Source organism: Caretta caretta, chromosome 1 (assembly GCF_965140235.1).
Source record: "Caretta caretta isolate rCarCar2 chromosome 1, rCarCar1.hap1, whole genome shotgun sequence".
NCBI lineage: Eukaryota > Metazoa > Chordata > Testudines > Cheloniidae > Caretta > Caretta caretta.
In genome coordinates this window covers 201,421,018-201,439,264 of record NC_134206.1, presented here as the reverse complement: position 1 = coordinate 201,439,264, position 18,247 = coordinate 201,421,018, and the positions used below count along the sequence as shown (strand labels likewise).

At 43.9% G+C, this 18,247-nt stretch overlaps 1 protein-coding gene and 1 pseudogene across 1 annotated transcript in view; one reads left to right on the top strand and one right to left on the bottom strand.

The window, feature by feature from the left end:
* The first annotated feature begins 17 nt into the window (after positions 1-17).
* LOC125621136 (kinetochore protein NDC80 homolog) overlaps positions 18-18,247 on the top strand; it is a 23,544-nt pseudogene continuing 5,314 nt past the window's right edge.
* Positions 13,273-18,247, bottom strand: part of GTPBP8 (GTP binding protein 8) — a 24,360-nt gene continuing 19,385 nt past the window's right edge. Inside the window, exon 7 of the transcript XR_012664693.1 lies at positions 13,273-13,291. The gene's annotated coding sequence lies outside the window, so the exon portion shown is untranslated. The remainder of the gene's footprint in view (positions 13,292-18,247) is intronic.

The following is an 18,247-nucleotide window of genomic DNA, read 5'->3' as shown; positions in this document are numbered from 1 at the left end:
AGGTGGGCTATAGCGCCTCGCTGCCGCCTGAGGCAGACGGGCGGCGAGCCCAGACTGCCGAGGCCCGATTCCCCCCCCCCACAATATACCGGAGCGGGCAGGACCCAGAGCCCTATTGCCCTGGTGTGTTCAGCAGTGGGGGAGGGGCGGATAAATACCCAGCTAGGCAGAGCCCCTCCAGTCCCCCCCCCGGAGACGCCGTTCTCGGGAGGGGAGAGATTCTGCCACCGACACCAGCAGCTCTGGGGCGGGAGCCGCCCCGCTCAGGGGCTCCCGCGGGTGCAGCCTTTCAGCCGGGGCGCGGGTTCGATTCCCGGGAGCTTTCCTTTAGCCGGGGGCCAAACTCTGAACGCGGCCCCTCGAGGCTCACTGAGGCGATTGCAGGGTGCGCTGGCTCCTGTCCCATCCTGTGCTGGGGGCTGAGCGCTACCGCGGGACACCCGCCCGCCTGGGGCTGGGCCCTTTGTTTTCACGGGCGCTATTACCCGGGTGGGGGTGCCTGCCTGCGCCTGTGGGGCGGGGTGCTGTGACTGGTGCGCTTTGCTGGGAGCTGGGTGGTAGGAGGGGCAGGCACCTGCTGAGGCCTGGAGGGAACCAGAAGAACTTTTCTTCTCTGCCAGGTGACAGGGGACTGAGCGGGGTCTGGCTTCAGGGGTGGTCCCCTGTAGCCCCCTTAGACCTTTTACACGTGGATTCTGCCTGTATTAGAGGAAAGGGCCCAGGGATGTGAGATGTTTTGGGGCTTGATTTGAAGGGGGAGTAGGTGGACGTGATGGGACATGTTTCTGTGTCAGGGAGGCCGTAAAATATTTAAACGAATTAAAGCAAAACTGGGCCCAGTCAGGGAAGTCATTCTCACGAGCCAAATTGAGAAAAGAGTCTGTCTGAGACCCATTAATATGGGGGACTTGTTTAGTATCCTCTGAGCTGCTCCTTCCCCCATTTCTGGTCTGGCTTCTTGCTCTAGCTGGGTTCTCCAATAGCTGTTCTGTCTGACCTGTAAGATCAATATTTCCCATTTTTGTTTTCTGCATTTTTTGGCTGACAGGCCTTTGTCTTGCAACTTAAACAAGATGAAACAGAGCTCATCTTCCAGCGGTAGCACTGGCCGGGCCTCCCTGCTGCCCGTTAGAGTTCAGGATGCAAGCAGAGCCGGTCTATACACACCTCAAGAAACGTATGTGCTGCTGATCTCTAAGCACACTTATGCTGATGTAACTGAGAGGAGGAGGGTTGTGGTCATTTGTTGTGGACTTGGTGTGAAGAGATTCACTGTTACGGTAAAGGGCACCTGGATGTCTAGTTCACCTCTAAATACATCTCTGAGTGACCTAGTGCAGGGGTTCTCAAACTGGGGGTCAGGATCCCTCAGAGGGTTGCAAGGTTATTACCTGGGGGGGTCACGAGCTGTCAGCCTCCGGCTCAAACCCCACTTTTCCTCCAGCATTTATAATGGTGTTAAATATATAAAAATGTGTTTTTAATTTATAAGGGGGGTCGCAGTCTCAGAGGCTTGCTATGTGAAAGGGGGTCACCAGTAAAAAAGTTTGAGAACCACTGACCTAGTGATACTGATGTAAATTTATAGTGTAGACCTGGCCTAAGGCTAACATCATTTCAGAGAGGTGGCATTGGTAGTACCTCCTGTAAATTTCGCTTGTGTAGGCAGGTTCATGGAAACAAGAACACCACAGTGACTTGACTTAACAGAACACTGTCCATTTAAAAATAGCAAAAATAGTTTACAATGTATTATCAACTCCACATTAGAATTTTCAATATGAAAGCTTTTTAAAAGTCCTTTAAAGGGACAATGTCTACTTGAAATCTAGTAAATTGTCAATTAAAATGAGTTAAAATAACTATTATGACACCTGCCATCTAATCAATCCACTTGCCTATTTTGGAGGGTGGGGGGGAGTTATGTCACACTTTTTTATTTTTCAGTGTTTTTTCTTTCCATTGTTACTGTGTAAAAGACCCACACAAAGTGAGAAGACTGACTTCACTGGGGAAGTGGTGAAACTGTGCTTTTGACAGCATTGTGTAAGTAATCAATTTTTTTTTTTAAAATACAGAAATACAATTAAAATAGATTCCTAATAATCTTGGGTTGTGTAACAATAGTTGTGAAACTACTGGCAGCACACTCATAATGCTTTAAATGACAGTGTAATGTTTTGTGATCTTTTCTCTAGAGAACTATCGAAGCTGAACATATCTAAGTACACTGGTGGCTCTGACGGAAAAATCAACTTCTCTGTGAGAAGGTACTGTTACAATGCCTCCTGACTTGTTTCAGTCAATATTTCCAATATAAAATAATGAATAATTAAAACTCTAGGCTTTAAAAGTGGCTTGCAAAGGGGGCAGGGGAGGAAATAGAGATGTGTCCTTTTTTGCTATTTGATGTATAAAGAAGACCTAAAATATTTGATTTCCCCCCCCCCCCCCCCGGCTCTTTTTTTTTTTTCTGTTTGATTGTTTCTTTCATTAGATTAGAGAGTAGGCACATAGGAATTGTGCACAAATGCTATGTTAATGAGAATAATGTAAGTGCATAGGAAGATTGCTATCCTGTATGAGATCACTGTAGCAGGTCAGATATTCCTCTGAAGCATGTATGAATCGCTGTAATTGGACAGTTGTGGAATAACCTGCCTGTGGGGCAGTTTTTTTTTTCTTAACTGCCTTCATTAGATGTTTGGTTTATGCTTTGAAGCATGAGGATTTTATAGTTCTTGTACACTTTGGATATCCTATCCAGTGTGATTCTGGGTATTCTGTAAATGCTAAAAGCCCACAGCGCGTGATCCAAAGCAATTTAACCGTCTCTGTTTGGTTTCAGGACAAGTGGTTCTGGAGCATTGCGAAATACTCCATGGGGCTTTATTGCTGGTACAGAAAAGTTAAAGGATCTCAGGCCACTTCATGACAAGACTTACATCCAGCAGTGCATCTGACAGCTCTGTGAGGTATACCTGGGTTCCCACCCACTGTGTCACCAATATCTGCTGCATCTGCTCATAACAATGTTGTACTCTAAATGCAAACATGGGATGCTCTCTTTGGCAATAGATTAATTGGTTCTGTTACAGCATTAGGATTGTACATGTGATACACAGAAGATAAAACTGAGATAGCTTGTGATTGTGTGGAGAAACTATGATAAGCAGGTTTCAGATTGGGGAGAAAAGTGGTGGTGCTCTAATCAGGTTATGCCCACAATCCCAAAATAGCTGAGTTTTTCTGCTAAAATGAGCAGTGAGCAGTTGATATTAAAATTGCCCTAATTAGACTTGAGAATTAACATTGTGTAGAGATGAATAGGGCCAGTTTGCATCTCTCTCCTGCATCTTAGTAAAGCAGCATGGGATTGGGTCATATTTGGAAGATTAGCATCTAGAAGGGCAAGAATAATGCCATTTGATTTAGTGTTTTGTTTTTAACTGAAAATTTAGTTATTGCGGATTCTGTTGAGCCATCAGAAGTGCTGGCACAAGGAACATCTGTTCAATCAGTCACTTTTTCAATGAGTTGTTTACCTTCTGCTATGATTATCATTGTTGTAGATTTAACAGAGAGCATATACAAATCTCAGCTTATTCACTGGCTCATCAGACATGAATATATTTTTTTCTGAGCCTCTCTATCTCCCCCTCTGAATGTTAGTCTTCCAGAAATGTGTGGCTGTAATGAGGGAGAGTTCTTTGTTTTAAATTGAAAATACCCATTCAGAATGTATTGATCAGTGTATGTATATTGACTTCTATTAGTAGCAATGAAAATGTAATGTTCCTCAAGATAAATGCAGACATTGACCTCACCTTTGTCAAGATCTGATTAGGAGTCTCTATTAATCTTTGTGTCTGTTGCCTTTCTTAGTTTCTTGTGGAGAATGGCTATGCCCAGAATGTGTCTGTGAAATCTCTCCAAACTCCATCTACTAAGGACTTTTGCAGGATTTTTGCTTTTATATATGTTTTTTTGTGCCCTTCTTATGAACTTCCTGATTCTAAAATTGAAGAGGAGATCCCAAAAGTCTTTAAAGAACTTGGGTATGTACCAGAGCTGATCAGAGATTGTATAAAGTGGGCACCCTTATGTTCAAAGGGACAGAGTCAAGATAAAGATCCGGATTAAAAAAAATTCTGAAAACAACATAACATTGATAACACTTTATCTTTTTCTGAAGGTCCCCACTGTTGAATCCAGGCTCTGGTGTGTGAACAAGGCAGTGGTTCTTGTGTCAAGCCCTGCAATGGGACCCAGGTGCCCTTTTGGTATACAAGGTGCCAATTCCTTTCAGTGAAGGCATTGCCACCCGGTCACTGCAGCTCTCAGACTCCATGACTGTCTGACTCCACTCAGCCTCTGGTTGTTTTTTACTTTGTGTTCCCTTGGGGATATTCTGCTGTCCTCTAGTGTTTCAACCTCAACATTTTTCTCCGCCTTTAAGCGTTTGAATTGGCAGGAGAGTGAGTTTGTGTGTGGGGGTGGGGGTGTGAGAAAACCTAGATTTGTGCTGGAAATGGCCCAACTTGATGATCACTTTAGATAAGCTATTACCAGCAGGACAGTGGGGTGGGAGGAGGTATTGTTTCATGGTCTCTGTGTATATAATGTCTTCTGCAGTTTCCACAGTATGCATCCGATGAAATGAGCTGTAGCTCACGAAAGCTCATGCTCAGATAAATTGGTTAGTCTCTCAGGTGCCACAAGTACTCCTTTTCTTTTTGTGAATTGGCTCAATTTGCCAGTGTAGGTTCTAGCTACTGCTAGGTTGCAGTGTTCAAGAGACACTGGAAAATGCTTGAAGCTGGTACAAGGGCATCTTTAGGCTAAATATCCTAGCTTAAAACATTTGTTTCCCTGTATGACTTCAGAGTTACAGAATCATAGTTTTTAAGGCCAGAAAGAACCATTAGATCATCTAGTCCAACCTCCTGTGTAACACAAGTGATAGAATTTCACCCAGCTACTCCTGTATTGAGCTCAATAATTTGTTGTGCTTTAGTCCATCTTTATTACTAGTAATGCCAAAACTGTGAAAGCCAAAATAACTTACTTTGTTGGATCATATTAAAGAAGTTCTGTATTAAAATCACAAATGAGTTTGATTCCCCAGAGTTTAAATTCCAGGGTATTACTAATTAAGAGGTCTCTTGGTTTTTGGTACTGTTTCTCTCCCTCTATGTGTGAAACTTGCAAGCTGCTAATTGTGTTAGTACATTCTAAGACAGAGTCTATTCTCAAAGCAATTCACAGAGAGAGAGACTCAAAGCAATACTCTAACAACAGAAACAGCACCCAGAGACTCCCCACCCTTTTGTTGTATTAACAATTGTGATTAAAATAGAGATAGAGGATGTATGTGGATGGATGCTTGGTGTGGATAATAACTGAATGATCAGGGAGGTGCTAGCCTAAGAATCCAGTGTCCATCGGCTGAAGAAGGCGTCAAGTGGAAATAACCAGAGGACCCCTCGGAGGGCAGACTGGAATCCACCCAACAGCCTCAAGAATGGGAGAACCAAAGAACAAGATAACATCTTGGAGCCGTCAGGAATGTGCTATCTGCTGATTGATTCAGCAACAGCATGATGAAGCAATTCCCATAGACTGGCATAGGAAGAAATTCCTATAAAAATAGACTCTAAAAAGTGAGAACTTTGGGGGTCTGATTCTGCAAACCAACTTCCAGGAGCATCAGATGAGCATCTGACAAGGCCCTGCTCCCTCCTCATGTCCAGGCCACCTGGCCAGTGGCTTGGCATGAGCAACTCTAAGGCTGGTAACTATGATAACAACCTTGCAGAACCTGTGTGTGTGTGTGTGTGTGTGTGTTTGTATGAATGAATGAATGTGTGAATAAATATGAGATTGAATGGAATGTTATAACTAGAACTAACTGCTTACTATGATTCTTTCTGTATTCACAATAAATGTGGTATTTTGCCTTTTTCCCTTTAATAAGATCCTGCTGGTTTTTATTTTATTGGTACAACATCTTTCACCACTTCTGTTCTACGTTTTGCCCTTCCTTTATCATATACAGTGAAACTAGCTGGCTCTATTTTACTTTCTGGTTCCCATGCACTAGCAAAACGCTGTGATGTTTGGGTTTCTGATATTGCAGGGAAATACTTTGAGCAGTAGATTTGATGTTTCACACAGTCAGTGCCTCGGATCTAAACTGAAAAGGGAAACTCAAGTAATGTACCTATGCCTGACTAATCCCACTGTGGATTTCTTCCAGAACTGATGAAATCCCTTTGAAATGACACCGTGGGTTTTGTCATTTCTCAGTGATTCCAGATAAGTTGTACTTGTGACTGGTTTCCGCCTCTTCGCTTCCCCCCGCCCACCCCCGGGTGCCACTTGGAACTGTGGGACTATTGAGCCTGCCTAACCCGCCAGCCTGGGTTCCCTTTTACACTGTGGTTATGTGATAAGTTGCCAAGCTCTCCAAGCTTGCTCTTTCACCAGCATACACACAGATAGGGACACACCCAGCTGCAGCTTCACACACACATGCTGAGATCAGCACTGCATTGGAAGGCTCAGTTAAGGCACCTCCTAGTTGGTAAGGCATGGCCCCCCTCTGGAGTGTAAACCCAAAATTATACCGTCTTGCACTGCACAGGGAACTGCAAAGCATAAGGTCATAAAATTCTCCACTCCCTCAATGTGGAGAGAGAGATGCAACAGCTTTCTGCCCCAAGTTATAATTTCCACATACTGGCTTTAGAGAAAACAAAAAACAAGTTTATTAAATACAAAAAAGATTATAAGAGAGAGAAAATAGATCAAAGTAGATTACCTTTGTAAATAAACAAAAACTGCAAACTGAGCTTAACACACTAGATAAGTAGGACATGAATTAGCAAATTCTCACCCTGAGTGATAAACAGGCTGGCAGATTCTTAAGGCACAAGCTGCCTTGGCTTTCCCAGGTTTTCATACACAGGCTAAAATCCATCTAGCCTGGGACCATCACTTCCCACAGTTCAGTCATTGCCCCTCAGGTGTTTCCAGGTGTGGTGTTGTAGGGAGAGTGAGGTACAATCATGATGTCATTTTCCCTCTATATATCTTCCTCCCACTTGCTGGAAAGCTCTTTTCCTGTGACGTGGGTCAAACATTTCCCATTGTGTAGTGCTCTCTCTGAGGTTTCTATTGTACGCAGTTCCTGGGGTAATACTTGTGCTTGTGTGCATTTTCTTAATAAGCCATTTTTTCAGGTACAACAGGAAAAAGGCCTAAAGGCTGCTTGTGGGTGTTTTCAACCTCATAACATGATTCAATAACACATACGTAGCCAAATTTCATAATTTCACATACGACAATAGCAGATACAATCCAACGAGATATTAATGTCTAGCAGATCAAGACTTTTAGAATATCTCAAAGGCATACTTTGTACAAAACATATCCTAATTGCATGACAGTGGTGAATATTGGGGTGCCAGGGTGTCACAGTACTCAATTTACAACTTAAGGGTATTTTTCTAATTGCCGGTGCCACAAACCCCACCTGGTATCCAAAAACTGAGTTGTGCTTTTTTTTTTTTTTAACTTCTTTACAAGTGGCAAAGATACTGCAATTTGACCTTAGCTGACAGAATCAGTTGATGCATATAAAAGGAATAAAATCAGTTCATGATCTGTAGTGTTAACAATAGTGAACATTCATCAGAAAAATAGGCAGAAGTCTGTGTGTGTCCAATAAATCAAATCTATTTGGCAGGGAGATGTCTTTTAATTCTCTGCTGATTACAATACTGCTCAGGTAATTGGAAACTGCTCTAACTCTTCTTTCCTTGTAGGTATCCCTTTCCATGGCCAAAAAGCTCCATGTACACCATGGGTGCACCGCATGTCTGGCCTCAGGTTGCCGCTGCACTAGTGTGGTTAATAGACTGCATCAAGGTATGATGACAAAAAGGGAGGTCAGCTGTGATCCAGTGGATCTGAGCTGAGCAGGGAGATATGGGTTCTGTTGCAGGCTCTGCCATTGACTTTGGACTAGTTAAGGCCAGAGTTTCAAAAGTATTTAGGTGCCTGAAGATGCAGAGAGCCACCTAGTAGTGAGATTTTCAAAGAGCACCTGAGCGAGGTGGGAACCTAACTCCCATTGAAATTGATGGGTTTTATGTACCTCACAGGTAGATGCATCTAGTTGGATTTTCAAAAGTGCCTAACTGCCTTTAAAAATCTGACACCTAATCCCTATACCCTAGTTTTCCCTTTTGTAAAATGGGACCAGTAATACTTCCCTACTGCACGGCTGGGTTGTGAGTATATATTCATTATCTTCTTTAAAGTAGCTGGAAATCCTCAAAGGGAAGATGCTAGAGAAATGAAAAGTAGTAACTATTACAAATAGCAATACCCACGGTGTGTAAGAGGAAAGAATAAACAAGAGAAAACAGTCTACATTAAATTCTGATAGAAATGAACTGAAGTTTTAAAACTATAATCCTCCAAGATCCAGAATTGTCTTCATACAGCCTTAGGGCCCTACAGCAATATCTTAAATTCAGAAGCTGTCTGGCTTTTTGACTGCAGATATAAGCAGGCAAGGCTGCTGAGGTAATGTCTCTGCATCTGTTGGAGGAAAAGTGGCTTTTTTTATAGTAACTGCCTCTTACCTTAGCCACAGTCGATCAACTTCTTTCTGTCTTCCTCTAGAAAATTCCTTTTTATTGGCAATCTTTACAAGTGGTGATACCCAGCTGGGCACATGTCAGGGGGCGGGGGAACAGTAACCCATTTCTTGTACAAAATCTTGCAGTGTGGTGTTTGCTATTTTATTCATAGGACTTCCTGGTGTATTTAAGGTACACCTGCCCTGTTGACTACTTTGTGTCAAGCTGCAGTGCTTTAAGCTTATCCTCAAAATATGTTTTCTCTTTCCTCCCTTTGAGATCCTCCCATGATTTTCATAGTGTTTCCTCAGAATCTGCTATGCCATTAAAGCGTTTGTCTCTTTGAGATGTATTGCCATTAACAGATTGAAGAGAATGGGGTATGATCCCTGCAGTATGAATCTTTTTTGACCACATCAGTTATGTTAGTTCCGATGTATGTGTCAGTTATCTAGGTGGTGTGCAGGGGCTTGTGTTTCACTGTAAAAGTCAGACTATATATACTGACACTTAGTGAAGAGAACTCTTCCCCTTTGACAATTTAACAGGCTGCTCTGAGCAGAATGTTGTACCACTCCCATTAATCCTGGGTATTTCATCCATTCTTTCCATCGTTCCTACTGCCACTGTGTCACAGCCAACCATCTACTAACACAGATTCCAGTGCTCCATCAACAGATGTAACGCTATTCCGTAAAGTCAGGGGCTCACTTGGACCAAGTTACTGTGTTAACCGAGCAACATTTCCCATGTAATTTTGCTGAAGGAGACTTTTTTTACTCCTGGGGGAATTCTGCAACAAAAAATTTTAAAAATCTGCGCATGTTTTAAAATAAATAACAATATAATCACACCAATTTCAATTATTTTTGGTCATTTATTTCAAAATACCAGTCAGCAAGTAGGTGTGTAACAATACAGACAACAAAAAAGATTCAGGAAATGTTTTTTGAGAAATAGATTCCTTACTAGGCATATTAATACAGAATTGAGTAAGAATTCCTTTAAACTACAATACAGAACAGTATTTCCCACACCCCTCAGAAGCAGTGCAAAGGCTTGAGGGAGTCAGGGGGAATGGAGGAGGTGAGGGAGAGGGAAGTAATTGCTGGGAAGGAGCCTAGGTGTCAACTTGGAGGGTGGGAAAAGTACAGAACAGGGTTTTTTTTGGGGGGTGGCGGGGAGGAATTGCTAGGGAACATTCCCATGCAGACCCTGGCAGACCTGTAGCCTCTCCCATTCAGTCAGGCACATCTGCCCCGTCCCAATATGTTCCTGCATCCCCATGTGTCCTTGCACTTCCTGTCCACGTCTCTCCACCCGTACTCAGACAACCACTCCCCCATCCCCATGTTGCTCTGTACCCACTCCCTCTGTCCCTGTGTGTCCCTGTCCCCACTCCCCAATCCTCATGTGTCTCTGTGCCCCCACACAGCCATTCCCCCTGGTCCTGTGTAGCTCTGCACCCCATCACCATGTGGCCCTGCACCTCCCTCTCCCACTAGTCCTTATGAGCCCCTGTCGGACCAAGATTCCTTTTTTCAGCATTTTGCTGTAGTACCAGGGGTTTAGCTTTTTGTTTAGAGATAAAAGGAGGCTTCCACACCAAAGAAACAGAGAGCTCCAAGAGTGTGCAACTCACCCGGATGGGGCTAGCTCTGCCTTCTTACATTGTTTTATTAATACAAATATGACTCTGATATGGAGGCTAGTGACGGGTGATATCAAATAAGGATCTCCAGTGAACACTGTGCATTTCTAATTTGTGAGGTTTACTCTGTCCCTTTTTAGATCTACAGTGTCATGAGAGATAACTCAGATGTGCTTGTCGATGCTCAGTGCTGGTCAGGAGAGGCTAAAGATGAAATTGTAGTTAATAAGGATTTGTACTACATTAATTGTTCATCAGACAATGTTCACTACACTGTCAGGAAAAGTAGCGAATGAAGTAAATGTATTCCCATTTTGGTATGGGGTTTTTTAATTTGGATTTTGATCAGCCCTTTTTCTGTTCATACTCAAGTGTGTATGGTTCTCAGTGCTCTTCCAAAAGAGGTGGACAGAATGTAAATGTAAGAACTGTTGTTAAAATAATAATTAAAAAACCGCACTGCTTTCTATAATGAGTTAGATACCTGCGGTTTACAACTGGCATGGGATTTAGCTGGCTATTGGATTAATTACAGAAGGGAAGGGAGAAAAGGACAGCCTTGTTTTCTAGCATGCTTTGGGAGGCAATTTGGTCTGGTGGATAATGCACGGGATGGGGGGAAGGGAACAGTGATCAGAATCGACTCAGTTCTTGACTCTGCTACTGACTTACTATGTGACCGTGGGCAATTTATTTTAGCTTTGTTTTCCCCTGTGTAAAATGAGCACGACACTGATCTACCCCTGTAAAATACATTGAGATGTATGGATGAGAAGTGCTCTCTCTTAAAAAGACAAATCATTTTAGACAGATAAGTTTGCATTTATCAGTTGTACCTTTATAATACAGTGCTGAAGGAGAGGAATAGATCTGCCATCCTTCGATTTCCCCCCCCCCCCCCATTTCCCCTACCAAGTGGCTGATAGCTTGGACTGTTGCCTGAAGCCATCTCTTTTTCCTAACACTGTCAGCACATGCTGCTCTTCCCACAGAAGCAGTGGGAGTAGATGAAGGGAACATACTGCTTATGCCACTGGGCTGAACTGGCAAGGGGAAGTGGCCAGTTGCTGGTAGGGGTCCCACTTTGGGACCACACATGCAAGTCAAAGGCTTTTTCCCTGTACCCCAGTGGCCAGTTGCTTGGCTTGTCAAAAATAGGAGCAGCTATTTTCAGAGCTTGCAGCCCAGAGGACAGCTGGTTGTTTAACTGCTCCTCTCTGCCCACCCGTAAATCACATGGCAAGTTACAGATTTGGGAATACCTTTCCCACCTCAAATAAAATCAGCTTCTTGCTCTGTGGGGTCTCAGTCTGATTCCTTTTTGGTCAGGGCCAGAAGGGGATTTTCACATATCTGTGTCAATTTCTCACGTTGGCACCTGGCATGCTGCCCATGCAGTTCTGGTTAGCTCTGGGCCTGACGTCAGGCCTAGAGAAACCCAAGTCACAGCTTGCAACGAGCAAGTGGACACCCAGGCCAGGAAACAAAAAGATCCCGAAGTGAAAGCTGCTTTTTAAATCAACAAAAATAACCCAATCTTCTAACTGGGGATTTGCCCTAAAGCACCTTCTTAGATTTAAAAGGGTGGTTTGTGTGGGCTGTCATTAAGCTCAAGCTTTAAAATAGAACTTGTGACCTTGTATGTCCATTTTAATAATATTTAACTAAGGTGTTGGTTTGCCCCATGGCTTTGTATGTCAAGCTTGCTTAATGGGTTTTTAAAAGGCTCTAAAAACCACATTGTTTGTTTTTCAGCTACTTATGGAGTACACTGAAAAGTGTTATGATCATTTCATGAATGGAGGAGATGCTTTTGAAGAGATGGATGCAGAACTACAGGCAAAACTAAGTAAGGGTGGCCATCTGAATTTGCTATTGCAAGGAACCACATGCAGGCTAGTAGAATTCTGGGCCTTGTCACACTTATTGCCTTCCTTACAGGGGTTATAGTAAGGCCAACATCAGCATTTTTCAAATGGTGTTGCCTACCTATGGATTGAGTGCTTAGAGTTAAGCACTCACATTCATATTTAGATATCTTATTTAGGAAAATGTTGATGTTTAAAAGTGAGGGTCGAAGTGTCTTTACTATGGCCATCATTTTCAGAAGTGCAAAGAGACTTGGTGCCTCAATTTGTGGTTGCCCAACTGGAGGTGCCTTAAAGGGGCCTGACTTTCACAGGGTGGGTGCTCAACACTTTCTGTACACCAGGCTCCTTTATAGCCTCTCAAGGTGGGCTCTCAAAATCACCTGTCACTTTTGGCATATACCTCCTCAACTCATCATCTGTTGATTAAAAATAGCTGATTTGATATTGGATCAGGATTCCACACCCTCTCAACGAAATAGCAGCAGCTCATCTGCCTGCTCATAGGACATTGCAAGGTGCTCATTTTTAAGAGTGAATCTGTTTTGGTGTGGTTTCTCCTTGCAAATCCCTTTGACTTCCATTTTCCTCTTCAGACTGTTTCGTTCCCAAGACAGGGCTTCTCCTGTTGGCAGTGTCATCTCTTGTTATTGCATACCATCTGCCTTTAAGCATTTCTAAAGTGCCCGGCAGCAGTTCTCAATCTGTGGGTCAGGACCCTAAAGTGGGTCACAACCCCATTTTAGTGGGGTTGCCAGGGCCAGCATTAGACTCACTGGGGCCCAGGGCTGATGCTGAAGCCCGAGGGCTTGAGTCTGGGGTAGCAGGGCTCTGGCCCCTCCTCCCCCCCATGCCTGGGGCTGTGGGGCTTGGGCTCTGGCCTCCTCCCATGTAGGGCCATGTAGTAACTTTTGTTGTCAGAAGGGGGTGGTGGTGGTGCAGCGAAGCGTGAGAACCACTGTGCTACAGTATTGCGGCACTGTTGTCTGGTATGACTATCGAGGCTCTAGGGTTATTCAAACCCAGTGTGGTTTCTTGCAGACGAAGTGTTTAAAGTAGACCATTCCAAAGTGAAGACCTTAGAAGCAGAGAACAAAAGGTTGAATGAAGAGATTGCAAGGCTAGAGAGAGAGAAGGAAAGCAAGCCAGTTAGTAAACCATCTTTCTACTTCTTTCAACTATATCAAAGCTGGGTCTTCCCTTATTGGGGTTCCAGGTGCTGTAATCTCACCAGTAATGTGTACATACTGAGCAAGTGGTGGGGGCAGCTGAATCGGGGGTATCTGAAATTCTGCTTCCTAAGGTGATAGGAAGGGGGCTGAGGTGCTACAAAGGAAACAATCTCCAGAGCTATAGGTATCATCTGGGACACTCAGAACTCCTGGCCCCAGCTGGTGGAAGAGTCTAGTCCAGTGTCTCAGGCTCTCATAGTAGAATCTTGCTAATTTTTTTAAACTAAAAGCTGGATATGAAATTAATACTGAAGGTCTCATTTAAAGCTCTAAATGCAAGAAAAATCTGAGTTGAAGCGTCTCTCTGTCCTTACAGAGCTGTGACTTATTACTGCAGTGCATCTGGTACATGAGACTCAAGCATTATTAGACTCCTGAGATGCATGACAGCCTCACCTCTGACCTTATTTCCTCCTGTAGGTTTTAATTTCTTAATGTTTCAATCTAGCTGGCGTTGTAATGATAAAATTTAAAATTGTTAACTCCCAAGAACTAATTTATCAGGCTGGGAATAACTATATCTCGTAGTCTGAGACTGAAAATTTGACCCAAATAAGATAAAGGAGGGAAGAGACTTTTGGGGTAAGGATTGTACAGGGATAGACAGAATGGCAGGGTTCACCACCATTTAGGCTTGCAAGGAAAATTATCTGCCTTGGTAGCAGCTGATTCAAGAAAAGATGCAGCCGAAAATCTATCATTGAGCTACTAATGTTTCCAGTAACCACAGTAAAGCAGGGCTGATTCTTCTAAATACCAGTTAGGTTATTAACACTCTTCTTTCTCCTCAAAGGATCGTCTAGAAATGCTGAGGAAGCTGAAAGCTTCGCTGCAAGCTGATGTTGAAAAATATCAGGCTTACATGACCAATCTGGAATCTCATTCAGCTGTCCTGGATCAGAAACTACATAGCCTCACTGAGGCGTGTGAGGCATCAGGTGAGAAGGAAGCTGCATCAGAGATGATTGATGATGATAATGCATCATCACTTCCTTTGTTGGCTAGTACTGAAGATTGAAGGCTCTGAAACGGACATACACTTACTCCATGGATGAATTTGTACTAAAGCAGATTTTACTTGGCTAGTAATCTTGTACTTTCTGGGAAAACAGTGGGGCCGTACATACAGGGATAGGTGCTTCCTGGACCAGGAGGTGCTGGATGCATCTTTAAAAGACATGGCCTTGATTTCTAGGGGGAGAAGAATTGTCTTTTGAGGCAGAAACATGTAAGTTGTCCGGCTGTCGAGTGTGGGAGATGACAAGATTCGGGGGTAGACTCTGCCCTCTTGGACCAGCTTCCTTACAGTTGGTCTCCTTTGCTGCCTTCCCTCAGTGAACTATGGGAAGAGACCGATCTTGCACCAAAGCTTTCTTGCCTCAAATTAAAGGAAAATCCCTCAGCCCTGAATAGTGAAAGCACAACCTGCCTAAGTTGAAATCCTTCCATTTAAAGAACAGTAGATCTGAGTCGATCTCACTGATCTAGAACAAAGCAGCACCGCTGGGGGAGAAGGGACATAGCCCTCTGAAATGTGCACGTAGAGCAGTGGTTCTCAAACTTTTGTGCTGGTGAACCCTTTCACATAGCAAGCCTCTGAGTGCGACCCCCCCCTCCCCCCGATAAATTAAAAACACTTTTATAATGGTGTTAAATACGTAATAATACTGGAGGCAAAGCGGGGTTTGGGGTGGAGGCTGACAGCTTGCGACCCCCCCATGTAATAACCTCGTGACTCCTGAGGCGTCCAGACTCCCAGTTTGAACCCCCTGATGTAGAGCCTGAAGTGGAGATCCCATGTTAACCTACTCACAAGTGCTGTGAGGCTTAAGTTTGTAGAGAACTTTAAAGATGGAAGCAGTACACATCTGTATTACTGCTAGGAGTACACCTCACTGATGAATGGGATGTTTATACTGGAAAAACAGGGGTGGCGACACTGTGACCTTTAGCAAATGTCCAGAGATCTCTAGCTCCTCTTCTTTTTGTTGTTGATTACAGAATTGGAAGCTGAAATGATGAAGCAGGAAAATGCCCGGCTGCAGCACACTGTTGATAATCAGCTGTACACAGCTGTAGACATCGAGAGAATAAACCATGAGAAAGATGAGCTTCAGCAAACTATCAACAAGCTTACCAAGGAGCTAGAGACGGAGAGGCAGCAGCTATGGGCTGAGGAGCTAAAATATGCAAGAGGCAAAGAGACGGTGAGTGAAACCATTACTGGGAACTGGGACAGGCAATCTGGCAACTTTGCAGTTTTGATATTAAGGGTCAAAATACAAGAGAGAAAGTTGGGAACTTAAGAGGTTGCTGTCAAGTATTTTTCTAATGAAACTAAACCAGGGCAAGATGAATTTTTGTTCAATATCTTCATAAATGATCTAGAGGATGGTGTGGATTGCACTCTCAGCAAATTTGCGGATGATACTAAACTGGGAGGAGTGGTAGATACGCTGGAGGGCAGGGATAGGATACAGAGGGACCTAGACAAATTGGAGGATTGGGCCAAAAGAAATCTGATGAAGTTCAATAAGGATAAGTGCAGGGTCCTGCACTTAGGACGGAAGAACCCAATGCACAGCTACACACTAGGGACCGAATGGCTAGGCAGCAGTTCTGCGGAAAAGGGCCTAGGGGTGACAGTGGACGAGAAGCTGGATATGAGTCAGCAGTGTGCCCTTGTTGCCAAGAAGGCCAATGGCATTTTGGGATGTATAAGTAGGGGCATAGCGAGCAGATCGAGGGACGTGATCGTCCCCCTCTATTCGACATTGGTGAGGCCTCATCTGGAGTACTGTGTCCAGTTTTGGGCCCCACGCTACAAGAAGGATGGGGATAAATTGGAAAGAGTCCAGCGAAGGGCAACAAAAATGATTAGGGGTCTGGAACACATGACTTATGAGGAGAGGCTGAGGGAACTGGGATTGTTTAGTCTGTGGAGGAGAAGAATGAGGGGGGATTTAATAGCTGCTTTCAACTACCTGAGAGGTGGTTCCAGAGAGGATGGTTCTAGACTATTCTCAGTGGTAGAAGAGGACAGGACAAGGAGTAATGGTCTCAAGTTGCAGTGGGGGAGGTTTAGGTTGGATATTAGGAAAAACTTTTTCACTAGGAGGGTGGTGAAACACTGGAATGCGTTGCCTAGGGAGGTGGTGGAATCTCCTTCCTTAGAATTTTTTAAGGTCAGGCTTGACAAAGCCCTGGCTGGGATGATTTAATTGGGGATTGGTCCTGCTTTTGAGCAGGGGGTTGGACTAGATGACCTCCTGAGGTCCCTTCCAACCCTGATATTCTATGAATGACTCTAACAGATTAAAAATAATTTACAATTTTGCTCTTGCTTCCAGTAGGCCTGGAATTTTTTCATGTACTTGTTTGTGCATCAGCAGCCAAGGCCTGATTCAATGCCCATTTGAATTATTGGATATCCAGGCCCCGAGAGGCCACAACAGGCATGTGTATTGCTTTCAACTGTAGTTGCAGAGATAGCTAAGGAGCTTGAAATAGTCTGAAGAGCCTGAACATAATTATCCCCATTTTACAGATGACAAAACTGAGGCTCACAGCGATTCCATTACCTGCTCAAGACACAGTAATTTAGTGACAGAATTAAACCAAGGGGCCAGATCCTCTGCTGGTGTAAACTAGTGTAACAACTTTGACTTCAATACAGCTATGCTGACTTAAACCAGCTGGCTTAGTGACTCAGTCCCAGTCTGATGCCCTGTCCCATGGACCGTACAGACTCAACACTCTTCTCCTCTTTCCCATGCCCACTGCTATAGTGAGATGTCCCATTTAGAAGCAGGCCCTTGTTCTTCATAAAGTTTACCAAGCTGTGTCAGTGACTAAAACCACAGGCAAGAGAGGAAGGATGGCCCAATTATGGTTAAGGTGTCAGCTTGAGAGTCAGGAGACACGGGTTCTATTTTCTGCCCTTCCAGACATCCTGAGTGTCCTTGGGCAAGTCACTTATCCTCTGCTTCAGTTCCCCATCTGTAAAATGGGACAACAGCCCTGTCCTCTCTCACAGGGGTGTTGTGAGAATAAATGCTTCAGAATGTGAGACTCAACTACTATGGTGATGCGGGCCATATAAGTACCTTTGACAGTCTTTGCATTTGTAAGGCTGGGTCGCTCAAATGTATTCTTAATTTATTTATCACTTGTAATACTCTTCCCAGCCAAAGATCTTACATTTCTTTACACAAGTCCAATTTTACAGAGCGGCAATCTGAGACATGAGGGGGTGAAGTGTTTCTTGCCCGTGTTCACAAGGGAATCTGTGGCAGAGCAGAGAACAGAGCCCAGATCTCTGCACTCCCATTCTCATGCTTTTCCACAATCTCATCTGTCCTCTTTACAGGCAGCTTCCAAGGATACACACTAGCTAATCTTCCTTGAATATTCAAGGATAGGTGGAGCAGGCATTTATGAAGCATCCAGGAGAGGAAAATACAACTACTCAGAAAGGAATGGACAGCTAAAAACTGCTCAAGTCTATCTGTACAGGCCATTGAGCTTCAAATCGCATCACATCTCTGTGCCCTGGTTTTCCCATCTTTGAAATTGGGATAATGATACTGACCCTCCTTTGTAAAGTGCCTTGAGATTGATGGCCGAAAAACTGCTCCATAAATAGCAGAAATGGTCATCTCGCTCAAAAGCTTCCAGTGCTGACTAATATTTTAAAGATTTTTTCTGAGGTCTCAAAATGTCTGTGCATCTATGAAGCCTTACCTGGCAGTGGTACCCTCTTAGAGGTGGCAACAATAGTGATCCATCATGGAAAGTTAGCAGTAGCCATGTTTTGACCTTTTCTATTCAGTGTCTTTCTCTCTT